Genomic DNA, 6,000 nt, shown 5'->3' with positions numbered 1-6,000 from the left:
CTGCATCAGGCCTGGCTCCCTGCAGCTCAGAGCTGACAAGTAACGACTCAGAGGAAACTCGCTGTAAACACAGGCCCCAGGATGACTATCACCATAATTAGCCAGGTGGTGGGAACAGTTTGACATCCCCCCCCCAAAAGCGCACACACACCACAGAACGAGACCTTTTCAAGGGCCCCTTTCCTTGGCTTCATGCTTTATCACTCTCTGCACTTCCACTGCAGCCTCACGTCACTCACAGTCACAGCTCAGCCTCACGCTCTCCATTAGATTATGGCTTATCTGAGTCGTGCTGTGCAGAGAGCTCCAAGCCTAATGATTAAGACGCTCCACCATTTTCACAAATGGAAAGCGAGGATACATTTGTGTACCTACGACCGCAATCCTGCAAGCACTTGATTTTGTTCTAAGCAAACACGCGCTGGATCAGAGGGCAAATTTCGGGTGTCTGGGTTTTTCTCTTTAACACTCTGGTCAGTTTTACTAGTTACACACCCTGCTTCTGAAGCCAGTGTGAAACCAGGGCTCCGGCTGAGTAAACTAACAGAGCTGGCAGAGTAATGCCTACAGCTGCACGCAAATAAATTGGGAGAAGTTGCAGGAACTAGTACTCAATGTGTTTAGGATTAGGGATGTTGCAAGAACACAGCCAGGTTGCTGGCTTTGCCCGTGAACTATTGGAGGGCCTGAATTTGTTCAGAATACACGGGAATGACACCCTTGACCTGTGCTGCAGCAGAGACTCCTTCTTGCAGGTTTATTTGGCAGCATGTTCTTGTGTAATAAACAAAAATCTGCCCTTATTCCCTTAAGGGGAACACAAGAGCCCTTATAGAGTCCTTTGCAGGTTCTCCATCGGTCAGAGAAAATAACAGAGGCCAACCAGAGAATATTGAGAAGCAAAGCAGCTCATAAGCCTGATCTTTATTGAACTGTTGCAACAGGGTGCTCCCCTCACACGCAGGAAAGGAGGAGGACCCAGGACAAAGGTGTGCCCGCCCTTATATAGACATTTTAAATTGCCCTCCCTGGAGTTCAAGACCACCCCCCAGAAACATCATACATACATCACAGAAGGGGTGTAGCTCAATGCCGCCGCCCCCCCATACATTATACCTACATCACAGAAAGAGCTGTCTACAACAGAAATCTGAATGCGTTGTTTATCCCATCAGAAGGCGGAACAGGGAGCTCCATGCCAGAGAAGTGATCCTGGTGTCACTCCATGAGCAAAGGGCAGAAGAGCTGTTTGGCTGGTCAGAGGGAGACCTCCATCCCATCCAGCCCCCTCCTCCCTGCCCAGTGGGGTGGATCTAGGATGGCAGCCTTCGTAAGGTAGATGAGTATTTGCCTCTCTTACCCAGTATTGTTTGCCATAATTCTCCAGATCTCAGCCAGTGGTTTTTTCACATCATCTTTCTTTTAACTGGAGATCCCAGAGATTGAATCTGGGATCTTCTTCTACATCCAAAGGCATGTGTTCCCCCACATTTGTGTGCCTCCCTGTGTTGGAAGGGTCGGCTTTCACTGAAGGCTGATGTGCGTGCATGGGAAAGAGTAGACAAAGAGAGGAACCTCCAGGCTTCCTAGAGGGTCCTCCTGATTTAACCTGTGCTGACCTTCACTCAGATGTTAGACTGATAGGGTTGCTGACCTCATTTCCTACTTCCTTCTTCAGCCTGACCTTGCGAGAGGAGACTCTCCTGCTGCGATGCAAGAGCATGCATTTCCTGTTATAACCAGGGCTGTTTTCCGGGGGGGGGGGAGGACACACAATGAATTTCAATTTTTGTAGGGGTGCAGCTTGATTCTCAAGAGGAAACAGCTGCAGCTCCAATACTGGGGGGTCCTCCCTCCCCAAAGTGGCAGCACCAGGCGGCTGCCTCTCTGGTCACTGTTAGAATGCTGCCATTCCAAGTTTCCCACAATGCTTTGGAGCACCTGACAATGCACTGCTGAGATGGCACTGAGGAATTGTGGGAAATTCAAATGGGAGCTGCCATTTTATGCCCACGAATGATACATATGACAGGCATTCCAGAACCTTGTGACGATGTTTTAGGGGTGGCTCGTAGCCAATGGCCCTCTTAGGGCAGGAGAACCCAGCAGCTGCCCATGGATCCTGGATGCAGACCTCAGCTTTGCACAGGACCAGCACTCTCCAAGGCTGGCAGTGTGTTGGGTTGCCTAAACTGTGCTGTAAAGAAATAATTCTCCTTTTCATCCTCAGGAGAAGCAGATCAGCTCCTTCTAACGCTCCCTAATTCTTCCAATTTTGATCTGGCAACCTCAGCCACAGAGGATCAAACATGCTTATTGGATCAGGCCTTAAATTGAGAGCATGTGTTCATAAACAGCTTGGACTTGGGAAGGGAGGAGGAGGAGGGGTTTGGGGTGGGAGGGAAGGTGATTGGCAGCAGTTCCTGAGCTGTGTGGCCACCTGCCATGCCCAGAGGGCTGCACTCCACACGTAAGGGTGGCCAGCTCCTGGGAAGGAGCCAGAAGGAGAGAGAAGAGGGCTTTGCGGGAAGAGACTGGGGTCGGTGGAAGTCTTCAGAAGACCTGGGAGGAGCTGTGGGTTGGGATGAAGGGAGTGGAGGGTTGTGTGGGCAGGAGATAGAGAAGGGCCTCTGCAGAGCTGAGTGAGTTGCAAGGGAAGCGCCGTCTCCAGAGGTTTCTTCAAGCAAACATGTCCTCTCATCTGGTTCCACGATTCATAACCACATGCAAAGGCTGTAAGCTGTTGGCATTGGCAGCCTTATGATGTGTCCCCATCCCACCCTTTTATTATCTTCCCCCCAAAATGTCCTCCACCCCTCTCCATCCCCCATGGTCACTGAGAGCAAACTACAAGTCCTAGCTGCTGCCTGCTTAACAGAATTAAGGTATTAGGTAGAGCAAGATGTCTACTGTGCTGATTTTGCAGGGAGTGTCTGAATCCAATGGGAGAATGAGAACAGAACCTCTTTCTCAATGATGGACTGACCACAGAAAACCAAAAGCTCAAGCAATTGTCTCCCATTATCCTCTTCCCCATGCAGTTGCTTTTCTCTAACACATTAGTGAGCACCAGCAAAACTGACACTCTTTGAAATGTATTTGTATCGCTTGTTGCCAACTGATGACTATTTACGTTTTTTTTTAAAAAAAATCACACCTGTTATGCATTTCAGTTCACTTTAGGGATGTTCATTTAACACTCATAGACTCCAATCATTCAGTGGTGTTTGGCTAATGTTCATGGCTCTTCAAAAGACAGGCAAGATCACAGATGCATAGAGATGCAAAGGGCCTTATAAGCCATCTAGTCCTAGCCTTTGCTCAGGGCTGGGAATCCTAGAGCCAGCACGCCTTCAGCAGACAGTCCCCAGCCTCTGCCTGAAGACGCCCCTGATGAAAATCTAGAGGGCAGACTGATGAGATAAGTGGGAGATGGGTAGTTGCAGACAGACAGGGAAGCATGTTGTCATTTTGCCTCTTCTGTATGTATGGTTTCAAAAGGAAGAAGGAATAAGATCAGATGTTTAAACATTTCCTCCCCATAGTTTCAACTGCCATCAGTGGGAGAAAGTCACTGCAGCTGGAAGCATGGGTCACACAAATGTGAAGCTTGGCAACATTTCAGAAGTCAAATTTGCCATGTCAAAATGTTTTGAGACGCTTTTAAAAACTAAGCAAAACGCGTAAATATTGTTTATTCATCCGAGGCAATCCTGCTAAGCACCACCTGCCAAATTCAGTAGTGCAATTCCATTTTCCCAGTGTGTCTTTGCAAAAACACAATAGGCTGCAAACCTATGAACAGGGTCGCCAGCTGACCAGAACAAAACGAAACCAGGCCTGATCTTGTGCCTTTAACAGATGCAGTGGCGTAGCGTGGGGGGTGCAGGGGGGGCCGGCTGCACCGGGCGCAACATCTGGGGGTTAGGGTTAGGGGGCGCAAATCCACGGGTTAGGGGGCGCAAATCCAAGGGTTAGGGGGTGCAAATTACTTGCCTTGCCCTGGGTGCTGACAACCCACGCTACGCCACTGAACAGATGGCATAGAAGTAAGGGTTATCATCTGCTAATGTCTGCTGTTTAAAGTACAAGAACATGGATTGATTAAAAAAAAAACCCAATGGCAAACCAGGATTCACTGAGGACAACAGACAACTGAGAGTATCCAGGGAAGGTTCTAGGCGTGGTCCCCCCTCAGCAGCTGAGTGAGCCATCCACACAAACACACCGCTCACTTTCACATCCCCTTTTTCATGGTGGTTGGTTGGTTGCTGGGGAATTTGTTTGCAAACATGTTTGCCTGCTGTTTCCTGCCAGGCCCAAGATTTGCCATGGCTGCCACCAGCACAAATAGTCCCAACACTTTTGCTCGTAGGAGATACCCAGCATGCTGGTGGCAATGAGGGTGTGGCAGGGTAGCTCAGAGAGGGACTGACGGAATCCTGACAATAGCAAAGAACCAGACACACCGAGAACACTGGAGTAGAAACATAGGTGAGGATGACCACCAGCTTAGGCCGCTTTAAACAGGGTGGCCAGACGCAAAAGGCAAGAGGGCTCCCGGAATGGCATCTTCCACCTGCTGAAAGTCTCTTCTATGCAACGATCGCAGGTGCCGGAGCCCCCTGCCCTCTTGTGCATTGAGCTACCTCAGCTTTCAAAGGGGGACTAGGCAGTGATTTAAAGCAAGGGCAGGGAACCTTTTTAGGTCAAGGGCCAGAAACGCATTGTCTGGGGGCCACATGCTGGCAGAGGAAAAAGTGGACAGAGCACCAAATGTGGATTTTACCTTCTGTTTCTTCACACTCACCCCACTGCCCCCCCGGCTACGACCATGCCCCCTGATGTTGATGAAGGACAGTTTGCACAATGGCGGAGCATATGCTACCTTTCGGGGGGGGGGTGCGCAGGGGGCAGGGAGTGGAAGTAGCCCACTGCACCAGCCCTCACCACTGCTTCATGGGCACCCGAACACCTCGCTGGCAGCCCTGTGTGGCTGAGGTTGCAGTGTCCAATCCACTGACCACTGTGGTCCATGCACCGGTCATATTGAGGCTGGATTACTGCAGTGTGGTCCATGTGGGGCTGCCCTTGGACCTGGTTCAGAAGCTCCAACTGGTGCTTCAACTGGTGCTGATGGTGGCATCTGGATGAGAACGTGGGACGCCATTGTTAAAACCACCGTACTGGAAGCTCCAACTACTACAGAGTCAGGTTCAATGTCCTTGTATTAATTTACAAAGCCCTGGTCTGCCCTGTGAACTTCGGGTGAAAGGTCATATGGTCTTTCTTCTATCGTTTTATGCAGTGCCTTTTCTTCTAAAAAAAATGTTTAGGGGTATTCTCATTTTGACTCAAGAAAATCACCATTTTATAGTTCAAATCGGGAAAATAAATACAGTAAATGGACAAAAGTACAAAGATTCACAAAATGTTTAGGGGTTGAGCCCCAACCCCAGAGTCGTCCGCGACTGGACCTAGTGGTCAGGGATGCCTTTACCTTTACCTTTTATGTGTCCCCCCGGAAAAAAGCACTGGTTTTATGAATGGTGGTTTTAAATCGCTATGATATTTGTTATGAAAAGAGGGATATAAATGTTTTCATAAATGAATGTCAGGATCCATGGGCTGGAAATGATCTTCTCTGCCTCATTTCCCCCTGGGGGTCCTGGTCTGTACCCAGCCATCAACACCCCCACAGAGCCCTAATCATATATTTTTGTGAGCTTAATTGTGAGCACTTTCAGGAGTCAATCTTGACAGAAGAGTGGTGTATGAATAAAATAAAGATGCTCCCTCCCTCCACAAGAGAATGCTCCTTGTGGTCTTCCATCTTTAAAGAACAGCCAGCCTCTGCCCTCTCAATACTTCTATGGGAGACTCTCTGCAAACACCTGTAAGACCCTAAAAGGAGCCCTGCCAGGTCAGGCCAATGGCCCATCCAGCCCAGCATCCTGTCCTCCCAGGGGCCAAGCAGGAGAGGCAAACCTGGAGCGTGTC

This window comes from Podarcis tiliguerta (assembly GCF_965153285.1).
Source record: "Podarcis tiliguerta genome assembly, chromosome: 2".
Taxonomy (NCBI): Eukaryota; Metazoa; Chordata; class Lepidosauria; order Squamata; family Lacertidae; genus Podarcis; species Podarcis tiliguerta.
Note: the sequence above shows the minus strand (reverse complement) of the source record.